Source organism: Acomys russatus, chromosome 26 (assembly GCF_903995435.1).
Source record: "Acomys russatus chromosome 26, mAcoRus1.1, whole genome shotgun sequence".
Taxonomy (NCBI): domain Eukaryota; kingdom Metazoa; phylum Chordata; class Mammalia; order Rodentia; family Muridae; genus Acomys; species Acomys russatus.
The window spans coordinates 10,329,618-10,348,952 of NC_067162.1; the positions used below are offsets into that span (position 1 = coordinate 10,329,618).

Consider the following 19,335-nt stretch of genomic DNA (forward strand, 5'->3'; position numbering starts at 1 on the left):
GTCTGGGCTGCCACCTGGAACCACAAGTGCTGTGCAGAGCTGACCCCACTCCTCACTGGCTGCAACACTGGGGAGCTTGGACCTGCCTGGCACCTCGCCTGCCTGCGCAGTAGAGATGGCTCTGGTGGTGAGAGAGGGAGTGAGCAGCCCTGCCTCTTGCTGCCTGCAGCCCTGGGTGAGCTGCCTGGAGCAGTGCGCAAGAACTCACCCTGGTGGCGTGGGCTGACAGACTCAGCTATCACCCAGGCCCAAAGCCAGGGCTTTGAGTTGGCCCACCCCAACATCTCCCCCCTCTATGAGCTGCCGGAGGGGCCAGGCCTGCAGATCCAAAGCTGCAGGGTCTCCATGACACAGGGCAACAGCAGGCTATCCGAGAGGAGTCCCAGTGAGGATGGAGACTTGGTGGCGTAGCAGAAGGCAGAGGCCTCGAACCAGACCAATGATTCTTTGCACTGAACATTTGCAAGTAAAGATGTGTGGACAAGAGAGTATGCGGTGGGACACACTGTGACGCACTGCAGCTTCCACGATGAGATTTTGTTGTTGCTATGTTTTATTATTTTATTTTTATTTTTTAATCTTCTTTTGTGAGAGAGGTTGCAGAGGCAGAGAGCAGATACGAAGGGACCGGGAGACGAGTTGGAATAGGGTACATGATGTGAAATTCACAAAAAGTCAATAAAAAAAAAAAAGTTGTTTAAAATGTACTCTAGGAAAATCACTAAGCTATTTAAATATTCTTTCTAGAAAAAGGACAAAGGGAAGACCACAGAGGGAAATGGGAAAAGTGACACACAGTTGTTCTTCAGCTTGCAGTACATGATACCCTGGCAGCCTATTGTGGGTCCAACACAATGCAAGCACTTCATCCTTATGTATTTGGTGTGTGTGTGTGTGTGTGTGTGTGTGTGTGTGTGTGTGTGTGCATGTGAATGCACGTCCGCCTGAGTGCACATGGCTATGTGTGCACTAGTGCATGGGGATGAGGAGTTGACAGCTGGGGTCTTCCCTCAGCTTCCCACCTTGGTTTTATTTTTATTCATTCATTCATTCATTCATTCATTCATTTATTCATTCATTCATTTTTGGTTTTTCAAGACAAGGTTCTCTGTATAACAAACCCTGGCTGGCTAGGCGGTGGTGGTGCACACCTTTAGTCCCAGTACTCAGGAGGCAGAGGCAGGCTGTTTGTTGTGAGATCGAGACCAGCCTGGTCTACAAAGCTACTCCAGGACAGCCAAGGCTACACAGAGAAACCCTGTCTCAAACAAAACAAAACAAAACAAAACCAAAAACAAACAAACAAAAATAATAAAAAATTAGACACACTTAGTATACTTAGGCCGTGTGTGTGCTTAGCAGCACAACACCCTGGAGAGGTCTGTGCTTTCATCACCTCCTGCTGCTGCCTTGGAAGTCTGGCATCCTACACTGTTCATCACTGAGGAAGAGCACTGGGCCACAGGTTCCCTAGTCTGGGAAAGATGAAAACCCAAACTCCATGCTGTGGTTTCTACTGAACTCATATTGCCTTTGCTCCAAGGCACCAAAGGAAAGATCATGGTAGCTCGCTACGTTTAGACGCTCCGCCAGTATTCACAGGCCTCCGAACACCACGGGGCACACTATAAATACACGTGCAGTTTTTATTTGTGAATTTAGAAATTAAACCACGGCTGGAGAAATGGCTCAGCAGTCAAAAGCCCTTGTTCTTGCAGAGGGCTCGGGTTCAAGTCCCAGCACCCACACGGCAGCTCACAGTCATCTGTAACTCTAGTTCCAAGGGACGTGGCGCCCTCTTTTGACCTCTGCTGGCGCCAAGCATGCACATAGTACATGTAAAACACTCAGCACACCTGCAGTAGAAGAAACAAATCTTTAAAAATAATAAAAATTAAATAAAAGGCCAAATGGCGATGGGCACATTGCAATTAAAGCAGAAAAGATGACAACCACCTGTAGGTCGTGCTGAATTAAATTCTTTGTAAGAGGGGGCTGTGGAGGGAGGGGGGCTGTGCGGAGGGAGGCTGGGGGAATGGGGCTGCAGAAGGGAGGGGGGCCGCAGAGAGGAGGGGAGCCCACGTGGGGTTGGGTGTGGTGATGCACGCCTTTAATCCTAGCACCCGAGAAGCAGAGGCAGGCAGATCTCTGTGAGTTCGAGGCCAGCCTGGTCTACAAAGCGAGTTCCAGGACAGCGAGGGTTATTACACAGGGCTAAAACCCTGTCTTGAAAAACCAAAGCAACCAAACAAAAGAATCTCTGCACATCAGGAGATTTGCCATGGGTTGGAGGCCAGCCTAGGCTATGTAATGAGAACCCGAGAAAGAGTGAAAGGGCAAGATTGAGAGTGGAAGAAGAGAGAAAGAGAGTCTTTTTATAACCCAACTTCAGTGGGGACAACCCCACCACTTTTGCTGCGTCCTCTTGGCAGAACTCACAGTTCTATTCACACTCAAGGGGGATGCTCACATAATAAAGACTGCCAAAACTTCTGTAGAATTTCTCCTCCCCCCCCCCCAGCGCACATCAACCCAAACAGGCTAGGAGGCAGACGACAGGGACCCCACTCTCTCACCTTTATCCTGGAGGTGCCAATGGGCTTTAAGACTTTGGTCTCTCAGGATAACTGGCTCATCCCTTGCAGAGCACCCATCTGGGAACCCTGATGCACTGAGAGCCTGGCCTTCAACACGTGGGCCTCCGGGAGACTGCGCTGGCAACTTGACACAAGCCAGAGTCATTCTGGGAAAGGGAGCCACGATTGAGGAGATGTGGGCAAGCCTGTGGTGCTTTTTTCTGGCTGATGACAGATGTGGGAGGGCCCAGACCACTGTAGGCAAGGCCACCCCTGTGATGGTGGTCCTGGGTGCTATAAGAAAATAGGCTGAGAAACCCCTGGGGAACAAACCAGTAAGCAGCTCTCCTTCACGTTCGCTGTATCATTTTCTGCCCCCTGGGTTCTTGTCCTGTCCTGACTTCCCTCTGTGATGGACTGTGACCTGAGAAATGTAAAGTGAAAACCCCCTTCTCCCTAGGTTGTTTTGTTTGTTTGTTTGTTTGTTTCTGTTTTGTTTTTCAAGACAGGGTTCCACTGTGTAGCCTTGGCTATCCTGGACTCACTTTGTAGACCAGGCTGGCCTCGAACTCACATCAATCCGCCTGCCTTGGCCTCCCGAGTGCTGGGATTAAAGGCGTGCGCCACCACCGCCCGGTTTCTAGGTTGCTTTGGTCATGACATTTAATCAGATGGTGGCTCATAACCAGCTATAATGAGATCTAGTGCCCTCTTCTGGCAGCACGCACACATACAGGCAGAATATTATATACATAATAAATACATAAATCTTTAAAAAGAAAAAAATTAGGCTGGGTGTGGTGGTGATGCCTTTAATCCCAGCACTTGGGAGGCAGAGGCAGAGGCAGGTGGATCGCTGTGAGTTCAAGGCCAGCCTGGTCTGCAAAGTGAGTCCAGGACAGCCAAGGCTACATAGAGAAACCCTGTCTCGAAAAAACAAAAAAAAAAAACAAAAAAAAAAAAAAAAAAGAGGGTTGCAGTGGCCTAGCTGGCTAGCGGGTCTATCTGGAACTGCAAGCTCCATCTTCAGCCTTTGTCCCTGAGTCTCTCTCTCTCTCCCTTCCTCTTCTCTCGCAGGGACACTTGTCAGAGGACTGGAGGCACACCTCAACTGCAGGAAGGAAGGTGACACGACAGGGTGGAGGGGAAGTGCTGGTTTTGTATCTGTGCTCCTCTAGTTTCTGTGTTGAAAGCCTTGACCCTCCAAGGTCATGCTATTATGAGGTGGGATGTGAGGACATGTAGGGACCTCCTGAGCGGGACTGTGGCCTTACATAGGACATAGAAAGGGTTCTAGGCTATGTGGCAATGGAGACTTGTCACCTCTGTCTGTAAGAATAGGCTGGCACCATGATGCTGGACTGTCAGGGTTCAGGGCTGAACGCAATAGTGTCTGCTGTGTGCAAACTGCTTGATTTATGAAATCCTGGGATTTGGGGTTTTTTTTGTTTGTTTTTGAGACAGGGTGCCATAGAGCTCAGCGTGGCTGGGAACTCATGATTTAGGCACAGATGATCTTGAGCTCCTAGTCATTTTGTCTCTCCCTCCAGAACACTGGGATTATAGACATGTGCCACTAGCCATCCCTACTGCATCCCACATCTCCATCATAGGCTCCCCCATTAGAAAGGCATAGTTTGATGGGTTTTAACTATTACTTATTTATTTACTTACTATGATCATATCGGGGGGGGGGTGTGGACAACTTCCAGGAGTTACTTTTCTTCTTCTACTGCTGTGAGTTCCAGACACTGAACTTAAGGGCGCGTAGCAGGTACCTTTTATTTGCTGAGCCATCTCACCAGCCCAGTTTAGTGGACTTTCGTCTAATGTATCATCATCATCACCACCACCATCATCATCATCATCGGCAGAGTGGAGCCACAAGTCTTGTATATTTTAGGCAAGTGCTCACTAATGAGAGTTATAGTTGTTGTTTCCCAGTTTCTCTCTTATCCTGGCTTTCACACAAATAATTGAGACTCTTATATTTGTTTAATAATAAGCTTCACAGCACAATAACTGAGCAGTTACAATAACTGAGCAGTTATTACTCTATTCTTAACCCTCTAAGCTAATCTGGTTTCCTCCCAAGGAGTCCCCTCCTTACTCCTCTAACTCCTCCTCCCCTGGCTGGCAGGAAGTCCAGCCCTATTCTCTCCCCTGCACAGTGATTGGCTGTAAGCTACTTTACTGGCATACCAGGGGGACAATTGGGTTGCAGCATTTACATAACATCAAGACAGGAAGTTCTCAGAATAAGGATTGCAACCAGATATGGCAGTTACAGGAATCAGCATTTGAATCACACAATAACCTTATGCCTACAAATGAGCTATAACACTGGTCTTTATTTATTTATTTTTCAGTATGTGTGTATACATGTGTTTATGTGTGTGCTTGTGTGCACACACATGTGCAGAGGTCTACCTCAATACTTTACCTCATTTGTTTATGTTTATACATATATTTTTATAACGTGTGTGCTTGTGTGTGTACATGTGCCATAACACGAGAACAGAAGTCAAAGCACAATTTTTGTGGAGTCAGTTCTCTCCTCACTGTGTGGGCCCTAGGGATTGAATTCAAGTTGTCAGCTTGGCAATAGGCTATGAACCTATTACCTATGAACCATATTGCCAACACCGCAGCTTGCTTTGATTTTTGAAGGGGGAGGTGTTTGAAACAGAGTTACTGTGTAGGCCTGCCTGTCCAGCAAGAGTTACTGTGTAGCCCTGCCTGTCCAGCAACAGAGTTACTGTGTAGCCCTGCCTGTCCAGCAACAGAGTTACTGTGTAGCCCTGCCTGTCCAGCAACAGAGTTACTGTGTAGCCCTGCCTGTCCAGCAACAGAGTTACTGTGTAGCCCTGCCTGTCCAGCAACAGAGTTACTGTGTAGCCCTGCCTGTCCAGCAACAGAGTTACTGTGTAGCCTTGCCTGTCCAGCAACTTACTGTTGTAGCCCTGCCTGTCCAGCAACTTACTTTGTAGCCCAGGCTGGTCCTCGAACTCACAAAATACTTCTGCCTCTGCCTGCTGAATGCTGGGATCAAAGTTGTGTGCAACCACGACTGGCTCACACCTTGCTTTTTTTTTTTTTTTTTTTTTTTTTCTTCCCCAAGACAGGGTTTCTCTGTGTAGCCTTGGCTGTCCTGGACTCCCTTTGTAGCCCAGGCTGGCTTCCCAACTTACAGCAATCCACTCACCTTTGCCTCTCAAGTGCTGGGATTACAGACGTGTGCTTCCATGCCTGGCTTCACACCTTGCTTTTTGAGATAGGGTCTGTCACTGAGCCCGAAGCTCCTTGATTGGGTGAGACTGACTGCCAGCTAGTTCCGGGAATCCCCCTATCTCCACATCCCAGCACTGGGGTTAGAGGCGCGTGCCACCAAGCCTTTCACGCAGTGCTGTGAATCCAAACTCAGGCTCCTTGTGGTTTTTGCAGCAAACACACACTCTACGGTGCTGTCTCCTACGACAAAGCCTTCACCTACTCATTCATTGGAGACAGGGCCGGGTTACATAGTCCACATGATCCAGCTCCCCTCTCCCGCAGTACTAGGACTCTGGGGGTGCTCACAACCCCCTGCACGAATCCTTTGTGACCATCACTGTCTTCAGTTTCGAGAACACACAGCCAGGAAGTGCAAAGCGTTGGGAGACTGTATTGCTTGTGGCCCAGTTCATGTACTGTACGGTTAGTGCTCACTGAATGGACACAGATGTTCTCTAACAAATCCCTTCATTCTAGGTGGGAAAGGGTTCCATAGGGCGCTGAACGGCAACACTTAACTAGAAGGTTCCATAGGGCTCTGAGCAGCAATGCTCACCTAGAAGGTCAGCTGGCGGGCTGGGGATGTAACTTACTTGGTCGACTGCTTGCACAAAGCACTGGGTTGGATGCCCAGCTCTACATAAAACAGATGTGATGATACATGCCTGTGCTCCCAGCATTCAAGAAGTGGAGGCAGGAGGATCGGAGGATCAGAAGTTCAAGGGTATCTTCAACTACAGAGTGAATTGGAAGCCAGTCTGGAACACACAAGACCCCGCATTTTTAAAAAAGAAAAAGGTTCCCTCCTACCAAAAAAAGGAGGGGCAAGTGTGGTGGGACACATTTTTAAGTTCATCACTCCAGAGGCAGAGGCAGGTGGATCTCTGTGAGTTCAAGACCAGCCTGGTCTACGTAGCAAGTTCCAAGCTAATCCAGGCTACATAGTAAGGCCTTGTTTACAAATAAAATTAAGCAAGCAAGCAAACAAACAAACAAACGAATAGGGTCAGCAAAATGACTGATCAAGGAAAGACTGCCAATCCTGATCACCTGAGTTCTGAGTTCTGAGTTCAAATTCCCAGAACACACACTTCCGAAGGTAAGGACCCACAGCTAGAGAGAGCCACTTCCAAGCCTGTTCTCCGACGTCCATATGGATGCTGTGCACACTCACCACCCCCTAAAAGAAAGAAAGAAAGAAATGTAATTTTAAATTAAAAATAAATAAATGAAGCAAGGTCAGTTGGGGGTCCCAATAGAATGTTCTGAAATGTTATTTGGGGTGACAAGGTGATTGTGTATATACGCACAGTCTCCCTCTGTCTCTCTGCTTCTGTCTGTCTCTCTCTGTCTTTCTGTCTGTCTGTGTCTGTCTGTCTGTCTGTCTCTCTCTCTCCCTCTCTCTCTCTCTCACACACACACACACACACACACACACACACAATGAAGCCCCTCTCTTCAGTATCTCCATAGAATATTTTCCTTCCCCAGGGCATAAAATGAGCCGTTATTTACATACCCCATTGAGCACATAGCAAAGCTATTTGCCAGAATCTATATTATTCGTCCCCCTTGGCCTAGAAGAGATGGGAGGAGAGGTGGGTGTGAGCAGTGAAAACCACATTCCACCACAGGAGGAACAGATGGAGAAGATGTCTCCTCCCCTCTCTCCCACTTTTCAGGCTCAGAGTGAGGAATGGATGTTAGCCATGGTGGCTTCACTCCTAGCCATGCAAAGGGTGGTGAGCCTGAAATGGTGGCTTGGTGGTGCCTGTGGGAGCTGCGACCCTGTCTTCCTGCCTACAAGCTGCGTGCCTGGGCCTCCGGGACTGCCTGATTTGATGCCTTGCCAGTCTTGTTTTAATTTTTTTCTTTTTAAATGTTATTTACATGGTGTGTGTGTGTGTGTGTGTGTGTGTGTGTGTGTGTGTGTGTGTGGCCACATATGTGTGGCTCTTTGAGAGGAGGAAGAGGGACAGTGGGAGGGAGGGGATAAAGGGGATGTTGTTTTTTGGGAACACAGGGTGCCATGTAATCCAGGCTGGCTTCAAACTCATTGTACACCTGTGAAAATCCTTTAGCTTCTGGCCTCCCAGCATTCCAAGCGCTGAGACTGCATGTCTGTGCCACTATGGCCAGATCTGTGAATATAAAATAACGAAAGGATCTGGTTGATGATGGCACACATGCCTTTAATCCTAGCACTCAGACAGGCAAATCTCTGAGTTCCAGGCCAGCCTGGTCAACAAATCAAGTTCCAGGACAACCAGGGCTACACAGATCAACCCTGTCTCAAACAAACAAACAAACAAACAAACAAACAAACAAAAAAGAAAAATCAGAAGAAGAGAGGATACACATTGTTTCCAAAATGATGGTGCTTCTACAAAGAGAGGGCTGAGGCAAACTGGAGACAAAAGAAGAAAAAAAGAGTTTCTTTTGGCTCCAGGGAGCACTTCCTCTTAGCCAGCCCTGTTAGCCCTGGAAAGAGAAGGGGTCAGAGGCTAGCTCAAGCTGCTGACTGGAAGGGAAGAAGAAATGACAGGCACTCAGCGAGACCAGCTGGGGCCACCCGGGCCACCCAGGCCTAAGTCTGCAGTACTGAAGGAGAGAGAAGTCAAGTGAAGCTTGAACAAGCCCAGAAGCCTGAGCCAGGCAGATGGTAGCCACTTCTTCCACAGAAGAAGAAAGTCAACCACATCTTGACACCTATGGCTGTCATTGTTGTGTGTTCCTGTGCCTATACCAAAATGCCCAAGGTTTGGTAATTTGTATATTATAGAAATGTGCTGATCAGTCGAGCAATAAATGGGATGTGTTACTTGTCATCCCAGAACGCAGGATGCTGAGGCAGAAGGATTGCCATTAGTTTACGGCCACTCTGGATTCCATAGTTCCAGGCCAGACTGCTACAGAATGAGACACTGTCTTCTAAAGAAGTAAAGAAAAGGAAACTATACCCACGTGAGCTTACCAGGCTCCGGTAGGTAGCATCAACATAGATGGGCCTGGTTAAATTCAATGGTTCACAAAACAAAACAGACGTCATGAATGTGGCAGAGATGTGTAGGCAGCTGACAGGATAGAAGGGAGATAAGCAAGCACAGGAGAAACAGTAAGAGCACATCGTGGACATGTATGAAGGACAAAATGAATAAACAAACTAATAAAAATGTAATTCAAGGGCTAGGTCCTGCCAGCCAGGGGGGGAGGAGTTAGAAGAGGAAGCAGGGGATTCAGCCACAGGCAGAGATGCAGGGAGAAATAAAGAGGATTCAGGAGCAAAGAAAGAACTAAAAAAGTACTAGGCGTCGTGGCGCACGCCTTTAATCCCAGCACTCGGGAGGCAGAGGCAGGTGGATTGCTGTGAGTTTGAGGCCAGCCTGGTCTACAAGGCAAATCCAGGACAGCCAAGGCTACACAGAGAAACCCTGTCTTGAAAAAAACAAAAAAACAAAAACAAACAAAAAAAGAGAGAGGCAAACACGGCTTTATAAAAATAACATCAACATGCTTTCCTTAGTCATTTTGTCATTACTGTGACCAAAATCCTAAGAGAGCAACTGAGGAGAAGAAAGATTCATTTCACTCATGGTGGCAGAGGGCTCCCTCCACGTGTGCTCAGCTGTGTGCTCCCAAGTAGGACTTCTTCACATAAGAGCCTGAGGCAGAAATGCTCACATCATAGCAAACAGAAAGCAGGGAGGAAAAAAAAAAAAAAAAAAAAAAAAAGCAAGGTCTAGAACCTTGAAAGGCATGGCCTTGGCGATCTAATTTGTCAAGCGAGGCCTCACCTCCCAGTTTCCAGACCCTTCCAACACAGCGCCACCAGGCGGACAGCCACTACAAGAAGACAGCAGAACCTTCGAGAAGGGAGGCCTCTGGGGAAAGCACAGTCATCAGGCGTGTTTCTCATTTACTTGCCCTGGCGTGATTGGCTATGCACCATCATGTGTCTCACCATCTTGCTACAAGCCCAAAAGCAATGTGGCTAATAGGAGCTGGGCACAGTGGTGCCAAGCACTCAGGAAGACAGAGGCAGGCAGAGCTCTGTGAGTTCGAGGCCAGCCTGGTCTACAATGGGAGTCCAGGACAGCCAGGGCTACACAGAGAAACCCTGTCTCAAAAACTAAAACAAAACAAAACAAAAGGCTAATAGGTCGTGGACCGGAACCTCCAAGGTAATCTCTGTCTCTCTATAAGTCAAACATTGACTATGGTAACAAGGAGAAAACACACACAGCCACCCTGGCTTCTTCTGGCTTCTTTTGCAGAATCCATTCTTCCAACAGGGCGGGTTTCCATGTGCTAGCATCTGGCTGGAGTTGCAGAAACTGAGCTGCCAAGAGACTTGGACACTTGTGACTTCAATTCTCCAAGCTGTTGCCCTCCCACCGACTGCTGTGTTTTCATTTCTGGGTCAGTACGGGCTTTGTAACTCCATCAATGGGCTTGGGTGTGATTAGGAATCACCAACCCTATAGACGCCACCCACGTCCTTCCGTGTCCTTTCCCACCCCCTCTCTTCCTCTCACACAGGACCCCTTTAGTCCTATTAGGCTCTTCCATACCGCCTCAGACCCCACCACTCCCTGTCGCCTGAAGCCTGCCAGCCTATACTGTCCTTGGCAACGCCCTCGGGGCCTCTACGCTGGGTTTCTCTTCCAAAAGAAGAGAAGTCTTCTATCTTCAGCCTCCAGCCTCACCATCACTCACCCTAATCTGAGGTGGTCTGCTTGAGGAAGGCCCCAGCTGCTCCTCCTGCACACCTGGAGAGAAAGGACGGGTCACCTCACCTGGCGCCCACAGAACAGTAGGACAGCGGCCTCTAGTGGCCGGGGAAAGAAGCGTGGTTTACTTTAAGCACTTGCCACTCAACCTGCCCACCTACCTACTGCTCAGACTGGACCTAGGCCAGCAGCCTCCTGGACTCTCGCTTACCCCCTCACCTTCTTAGAAACACTACTGTTTGTCCGGAGCAGTTCTGGACTGTGGACTTAGAGCAGTGGACGAGGAACGAACATGCCCCGCCTCCTGGTACCCATAAGAAGAATCAAATCGCCAGGTGTGGTGGCGCACGCCTTTAATCCCAGCACTTCGGAGGCAGAGGCAGGTGGATCTCTGTGAGTTTGAGGCCAGTCTGGTCTACAAAGAGAGTTCCAGAATAGCCAAGGCTACACAGAGAAATCCTGTCTCGAAAACCAAAAAGAAAAGAAAAGAAGAAGACATAAATCAAGGAAAAACACAAAGGGATTGTAGATACGGCTCAGCTAATGGAGGGCCTACATGACATGTCCTAGGCCCTAGGTTCAATCTTCACCACCATATAAGGTGCAGGTGGGGCCTGCCTGTAATCCTTGTGCTCTCATTGGAAGTTAGAGACAGGAGTTCAAGGTCATCCTCAGCTATACAGTCAGAGGCCAGCCTGGGCTACAAGAGACCTTGTCAGAAAGAAAAGATAGAATGACTTCCTTCTAGCATAGCTGCCAGGATCTGTCTTCAGTCCCCAGCCACTGCTTTGACTTGCCACGGACCCCGGTTGCTCCTGTGCCCGCTGTTGCAGAGTTCATGTGCATACATACTGTGAGAAAAGCTGCTGCACCTGCTGCCTGGAGGCCTGCATCTGGGGAGGCACCTGGCAGGTGCAGCAGCTGCACCTGTAGGGGAGACAGCCCTACAACCACATGTGAACAGAGTGAGGTGTATAAACCTGGGTGTTTTTTTTTTTTTTTTCTTTTACAACCCTCGACCCATTCTTCGCACCTTCTCCCACTCACCCCATGAATCATGTAACTGATAATAAAATTGTTGACTTGATTCTTTGGGGGTTGTGGGGAGGGGGTTGAGACAGGGTTTCTCTGTGTAGCCTTGGCTGTCCTGGACTCACTTTGTAGACCAGACTGGCTTTGGACTCACAGAGAGCTGCCTGCCTCTGCCTCCCTGAGTGCTGGGATTACAGGGGTGTGCCACCTCGCCCGATGACTTGATTCTCTAAGAAAAAGAAGAAAGCAAAAACTGTCTGCAACTAAACGCCCGAAACAAGTCCATTTATAAAGAGGGAAGGTTATTCATCTATGTATATGTGTAGTGATGGGGATGGAACTTAGGAGGCCTGGTGTGTGGTAGGAAGGCACTGTGTTGCACATTAGCACCAAAGATGCGTCTTTTGGCCCACAGTTTTGGGGTTCCCATGCGTAATCATATGGCCTGCGGTGAGACAACACATCTTTCTTGGCAGGAGCAGTGGAGGAACACACCATTCACTTCCTGGACAGGAGGGAAAAGCAGGAGACAGGAAGAGAGGAGGATTTCACAGTTCCCTTCAATGCCATCTTAGTGTAGAGGTTTGAGTGAGAAGCGCCCCCCCCCTCCCCCAGAAGCTCATATGCTTGAATGCTTGGTGGAACTGTTTGGGAAAGATTTAGGAGGTGTGGCCTTGTTGAGGTTTAAAAATCCACACCATTCCCAGGTAGCTCTCTTTGCCTTGAGCGTGTGTCTCAGGTGTGAGCTCTCAGCTGCTGCTTCAGGGCCATGCCTGCCTGAGTGCTCCCCACACGGTGGCCATGGACTCTAACCCTTGGCACCCGGAAGCCCCAAATAAACCCTCTTCCCTTTTGTAAGTTACCTTGGCCGTGGTGTTGTACTACAGCCATAGAAAATAACTAACATACCTGTGACTCAGAGACCTCTAACAGGGCTCCAACCCCTACAGGTGTATGCACTGACTTCCAACAGCACCGTGCCTTCGACATACATGCCCGTGAAGGACATACACAACAGACAAGAGCACTTTAAGGTGGATGATGCTTGGAGAGAGGATGAGGGATGAGAAGGATGGGATGCTAGGCACCATGGAGGTGCAAAGGGGTACCACTGAGTCAGTCTCTACAACATATTCTAACCCCCCCCCCCCGGCCACCCTTCCCTTAATACTATGCCAGCTTCACTCACTGACCGCCTTCCCAGTCTCATCATCTCTCTCAAGGAATCCGTGTGTGTGTGTGTGTGTGTGTGTGTGTGTGTGTGTGTGTGTGTGTAGTGTGTGTGTGTGTGTGTGTGTGTGTGTGTGTGTGTGTGTAGCTCAGAGGACAACTTGTGGGAGTTGGCTCTCTTTCTCTTTTTTTTTTTTTTTTTTTCTTTTTTTTTTTTCGAGGCAGGGTTTCTCCTGGCTATCCAGGAACTCACTCAGTAGACCAAGCTGGCCTCGAACTCACAGATTCTCTCCTTCTACCATGTGAGTTCCAGGAATCCAACCCAGGTCATCATGTTTGGTAGCAAATACTCTTACTTGCTGAGCCATCTTGCTGTACCGCTCAGGCTTTTTAAAAACCGAGGCTAAAGAAAGTCTCACTATGTAAAAGTAAGTGCTAACTACCCCAGCTCGGACAAGCCAGGGTTTAGAACATGTGTCTAGGTTCACTTTGTTTCTACCAGTTTCCCCTAACCTCCCAACCCAAATGAAAACCCTGCCTATTAACTGCCACTGTCCCTGTCTTTCCCAGTCTCAGGCCACCACTCACCTGTTTTCTGTCTCTATCTTTTGGATATTTCATGTTAATGGATTCATATGCTATAATAATCCTTGGCTTTAACCTCACGGCATTCCTCCTAGCTCAGCCTCCAGAGCTCTGAAGTTACAGACATGTGCCTCTTCAGCCAGCTCTGACTCCGATTCTGTAATTTCTCTGTGCATTCTGGAGACTCAGCTGCCCTTTCTGTGCAATGGGGGAGGGGGGGAGGGAGAGGGGCGGGGCTCTCACCACAGCTTTGTCATCAAGTGTAGCTCACTTGGGCCATGCCCCCAGAGCTGACTTGTTGTAGGGGCTTGCTAGTTAGTGGGTCAAATGTAAATCTTGGGTCTAACCTCCGAGTGTCTCTTCCGCACCTTCCCCACCCTTCCTGATGCCCAGCCGCACTGTCCTGCTTCTCCTCACTCCATTTCCAAGTCAGCTGCTCCTCTTCCTTGCTGTCCTGGGGGTGGGGCCACTGCCGTGGATCGGATAGGGCCACGGCAAGAGCGCTACCCAGCCCCTCCCTGGGAGACCCCAAGCCAGTGCTCTAATATCGACTTACACTCCTAGCCCCCTCACTGAGGGATTTTAGGCAGGTGCTCCACCGCAGAGCCACGCCCCAACACCTCAAATCTTCCTTCTCACCCGCATTGCCAACTCCAGGGGGCGCACTGTCAGCACGGAGTCTGGATTACCAGTCGTCGCCACAGCCTCTGGCATCTGCTCTCGACTCACGCTCTTCCCCCAGTGACCAGAAGGGCCGTGAACACCTGGGTCAGTCCTCATCTTTCCTTCCCCTCTTGTTTCCTCTCAAAAGGAGCTCCTACCTCCCAGCCCACTAAGCCAACACAATATGCATTAGAGCTCCTCCCTCTTGGCCTTTCCCTCCTCCCTTTCAGATGAAAGGGGCCTTACTGATCTGCTCAATGTTCCTGTCTGGGGACCCTGGAAGAGGCTGTCCACTCCGCCTGGTATGACCTTCCTCATATTCCTCCTCCAACCCCGTGGCTCTTCCCTTTCCCCAGATCTTTGTTCAAGGTCCCCATCTTCTCGCAGACCTTCAATGGCCCTCCCCTGACTGAAGATGGTAGGGCTGCAAGTAGGAGAAACTATATGAATCCGGTCTTAGGTCCGACCAGGAAACCTGGCCACCATTTCCGTGTCCGGCTTCCTTCCTTCCTGTCCTCGGTGGCACTTGCATTCTTGCATCATTCATCTGTTATACATCTGCACGGCCCCGTGTTTGCTTCACCAATTTAGAATGTCAGTCCCAGAGGAGAGACACTTTGCTCACTGGCATGGAACTATCTGAGTTCTGGGGTTAAATAAAGGTGTGAATATTGTGTCAAGAAACCACGTGGTCACTCTGCATGAGGTCTCGAAGCAGCGAAAGGCAGGATGCTAGAAGCGAAGAGCACTATGTCAGTCCCTCGGGAACCACTAAGGAGTGGAGGGAGAGGGGGATTAGCGGGACCTGCAGAGGTGAGTCTGAGTGTGAGCGCGAGGGCGCGCATATGCTTTGGTTCCCGGAGCCCGGTGGCGGGCGCAGCCTCCACTGCGACTGCGCAGGCCGAGAGTCGGGGTGTGGGGGTGACTCTTCGGCGTTCACAGCCTTCCTGCATCCTTTGCCTTGGGAGCCCTCTGCCCAAGAACCCAAGAGCTACTGTTAGGATGGAGGCCAGCAAGGCAATTCGGCCGCCACCAGGGGCGCACCACTGACCACCAGAATTTGGGTAGAGAAGCGATCTGGAAAGCGGGGGGTGGAGGGGGGGGGGGGGGGGGGGGATGTCCTGTTAGGATTTTCCCCAAACTGAGCCTTGGTCCTTAAAAACAATATGCCACGACTTTTTCTCATAATGGAGAATGCTAGTTCGAACTACCTCCTGGTTGCTCCTGCAGTAGGGATGGGTACGCTGCTGAGAGAGAAAGGAAGATAGTAGCTAAAGGGCCCCCCTTTTCCCCTTGGGGGACAGGGGGAGGTGGACCCCAGGCCCTTACACATGCTGGGCAATAACACCTAGGCCACAGAACACCCCAGCCTTGGTGCAGATGTGTGGTTGAGTAGAGCTTTCCAGAGGTCCGTTGATATGTCTAAGTGGGACTGAGGCACAGAGCGATGAGACCCTCCTCTCCTCAGTTAGTCACACACACACACACACACACACACACACACACACACACACACACACACACACACACAAAACCGGTAGGATCCTTTCTGCCTTCAAGGTGTATCTTTGGTTCTCTGGATTCAGTTCCCAAGGCCTGGTCACTTAGGTTCATGGCTGAGCGGTGGGGTGGGGTGGGGGAGCACCCACATAAGTACCTTCTCCCTGAAGTTTGGAGACCACAGGTTTTAGGTTGTGAAGAGCCCCCCCCCCCAAAAAAAACAAAAAACAGCCCTGAAAGGAAAGCGTGCTTTTAAAAAGGGGTAGTGATGAAAATTTCAGTGGTGGCTCCTAGTTCTTAAGCAGCAGGCTTTCGTGGATAATCTTTGTTCCTATTCCAGACCCACCCAAGTCCTTCTACTCTCAAAGCCTTTCGTGACTTTGACCCGCTCGGCAGACAGCCTGGTCAGCAATGCGTCGCCTTCCACGGACACAGAAACTGACTTTTAATCCCCACTCTAACCGCGACACATCGCTTTCTCTGAAAAATCCACATCAGGGTTTATCTGCCTTCCTAAGGCTTTCAGGGTGCTGAAATTCAGCCGGACTTTGAACTTGAACAAGCTGCCCGAATTGGTATTTAGGCTGCCTTTGGGTGGACTCCCTTCCCCAAGGATCCAAGCCCGGTTTTTGCTCCTCCCCAGCCATCAATCTTAAGAGTTGCACCCATCTTTCGTAAAACGGACTCGCAGCGCGGCACCTTCCAAGCTCAGCTCTTACCTCTCAGAACTCCCCCCTCTCCAGCCCCCGTCCCCCCCAGCTGATTTGTCTATACTGCCGAAGTGCCTAGTTTTGGCACCAGGCTCAGTTTTATAGCCCCACTGTGGGTCTAGGCATTGGTAGCTTTGGCTCTAGAGATTTGGACGACTGCCCTCCCCGTCCTGACAGGGAATCCGAGACTTCTTCTGTAGCCCGGGTCTGAACCCAGCCTCAGGTCTCACTCATTAAGTTCAATGCCTAGGAATCCCAGCCCGGTCCGGTGGCCTATTTCTCCGAGTCTATCACCTGCAGTGTAGTTCTTACGTGAGAAAATCTGCACCGGGCTTTTGCTGCCGCCAGCAACCTAAAATTCAATTTTTTCCCCTTCTCTACCCACCCCCTCCAAAGCCAGACGCTTGAAGCGTTTATAGATACTAACCTCTCCTCCGCTCCAGCAGCCTGGTCAGATCCAGGCCCCTGTCCGGTTGCCAAGGCTCACTCTTCTGCTGGGTGGTGGGAGGGAGGGTTATCAACACATTCCGCCTACGCTCCAGTCCTGGCTTTGCGTCCCTCCCTCGTTTCCCCCTTTCTTTTTCTTTCTTTCTTTCTTTTTTTTTTAAACTGTAGATCTAGTCTCCTAGGGTAGCGAGATCTACACCACATCCCCTTCCTGTCGCATCACCCAGGATCCAGATACGGCTTTTACCTGCCAGCTCCGTTACAGCTAACGCGCGGGATCCCTCCATACCTCAGTCCAGCCCTCATTTTGCCCCTCCCCATCGCACGTCGCTGTCAGGAAGATGAGGGACAGCCTACGCTGTTGTCAGTCACTAGGCAGCACCCCCTCCGACCCTCCTGCAATCCCTGGTCGTAGATGGTCTGGTCCAGGTCTTTCTTGTTGCCATTGCACAGGCCTGACGCATTACTCCATCTCCCCTGGAAGAATCCGGCCCGAAATTTGCGTGCACCGGGAGCATCTGGTCCTGTCGCAGCTCCCCCCACCACCTCCCACCTCCCCCACTGCCGTCCCTGCTCGCTCCGCCTAATCCTGGCCAGGTTTTGCGCAGTCTTTGCACAGCTCTCCATTTACCCCTCACCAGCTAGGCGCCTCTCTGCACAGCCTGGCTGCAGATTCCGTTCCAGTTATTGCAGCCGCCCGTCGCACCCCACCAACCCCCCGGTCCAACTAGGGGATCTAGCGCATCGCCTCCCTCTGCCCACTTTTCCTTTGGGAAGGAGAGTGGAACTCCAGGCCAGGTTTCCGGGCCCGTCCCCGGGGCGCACGGGAGGGCTGCGGAGGCCAGTCCCGGGCGGGTAGTCCAGGCCAGGTTTTGCGCTTGCCCGCCGCCCCCCTCCCGGAGCCGGCGGGCCCGGGAGCGCCGAGAGCAGGCGGCTTGTCATTGCTGGTGCCCCGCGTCCGCTCGCTCCGCGCATCCTGCGGTGCCCACGGGCCCAGCCCCGCGCCCCCTGCTCCGGCCACCTCGGGGGCGCGACGCCGCCGCGCCTGCCTCCAGCTGCGTAGCCCCGGCCCCCTGCGGGCAGCGCCAGCGGTCGGCGCGGGAGCAGTCGGCGCTGCGGCGCCCCCGCCCCGCCGTCTGCCGGAGACGCCCCGGCGGATGGGGCCGCGCGGGCCCAGGAGCGGCGCCGCCGGGCGGCGGGGGCCTGCGCGGCCGCCCCGGCTGCCGCGTTAACCCTTCGCCCGCTGCCGTCCGGGGGCGCTGGGAAGTCGCCTGGGCACACACGTGCCGCCTCCGTCGGGGCCGCGGAGCTGCGGGGGAGATGCGGGCAGCCGGCGCCGCCTCGGGGGGCTCCGCCTCGCCCCAGCCCCCCGAGCTCTGACGCCGCCCCCGCCCCTCCGCCTCCACGCCTCGCTCCCCGGGAGGGGCGCAGACCCGCGCGCCCGGGGCCGGGGCCGCCTCCGGAGCGCCGCGATCCGCCTTTTCTTTCTTTTTTCTTTCTTTTTTTTTTTCTTTTTTCTTTTTCTTTTTAAATTTTGGTCGGTGGCGGCAGTGCTGGGCCCGAGGAAGGAAGGGACACGGAGTCCGCCCTCGCTCAGCCACCCCCTCCCCGCTTCCCCCTGGGCCGGGCTCCGGGAGATGTGCCGGGTGGGGGGCCCGGCTTCGCGGAGCCGCCGGAGGAGCGCGCACGGCCGATCCCGAAGCGCCGCTGGACAGGTGAGTGTGCGGGAGTCTCAGGCCATGCCGCACCTGGGCCAGGTGTGCGCGGCCGGAGAGGCGGGGGAAGCACCCTACCCCCGTCCGCCAGGGGCTCGGTGGGGGTGCGGATGGGCGGCCGCAGGGTGCCCTGCAGGGGGAGGGGACCGCTAGTGTGCCCGCGCGTGGTTGCGTGTGCCCGCGCGCGCGCCGGCCTTTGTGGGGAAGCGGCGCGGCGGTGCCTGCGTGTCCCCGGTGCGTGTGCGCGCGGGTGCTTGGCGCCCTGTTTGTGTAGGTGTCTGGGTGTGAGTGAAGAGGGTGCGTGTGCGCGCGGCGCGCGCGGGCCCTGGCTCCCCAGAGAAGCCATGTCGGGGGGCTGGCACCGCAGGATGCTGGGCTTAGGGTTGTTTTTCTCTGGGAATCAGTGGTGCGGGGGGATGGGGAGAGGTCTGTCTGGGTGTCGAGTGGGTTGCTGCCCGGAGGGGCGCCGTGGGCAGCCGGGGTGCAGGCGTGAGGTATCTTCTGTCGGTGGTACCCGGTTAAGCATGGATGGAGGCTGTCAGATTGGAGCTACGGGAACGAGCCTTCGCCTCTTCCAGGTGGTGCTGAAATAGAGCTGTGTGGCTCGGTTGTCATCGTCCCATTTGAGGCTCCTGGGATGAAAGTCCAATTCCTGTGTGTGTGTGTATGTATATGTGTGTGTGTGTTGAGAGGGTCATGTGTACTCAAGCAGTGGCCAGAAAATGCCCTCAGTTCAGTGCGCTCCAGGCACCTATTTGAAGGCAGTACCCCGCCGCCAAACAGACCCTCAGCTCACACACCCCAGTCCGTACACTTTAAGTCTAGGTCAGCTCCCAACCGTATCCTTACCCTGTATCTCATTATTGTACCTTCCTAGTTACCCCCACGCCGCCTTCTTCCCGGCTTTGGCAGCGTTGTGGGTGTCCCTCCTGTC

The 19,335-nt window shown here is 52.1% G+C and overlaps 1 protein-coding gene across 6 annotated transcripts in view; it reads left to right on the forward strand.

The window, feature by feature from the left end:
- The first annotated feature begins 18,114 nt into the window (after nt 1–18,114).
- Nucleotides 18,115–19,335, forward strand: part of Adgrl1 (adhesion G protein-coupled receptor L1) — a 39,612-nt gene continuing 38,391 nt past the window's right edge. For 2 of the 6 annotated variants that reach the window (XM_051169032.1, XM_051169028.1), the window contains exon 1: nt 18,116–18,401. The gene's annotated coding sequence lies outside the window, so the exon portion shown is untranslated. Of the gene's footprint in view, nt 18,402–19,335 lie in introns of all 6 variants that reach the window. The other 4 variants (XM_051169029.1, XM_051169033.1, XM_051169027.1 and 1 more) reach the window with 3 other exon arrangements.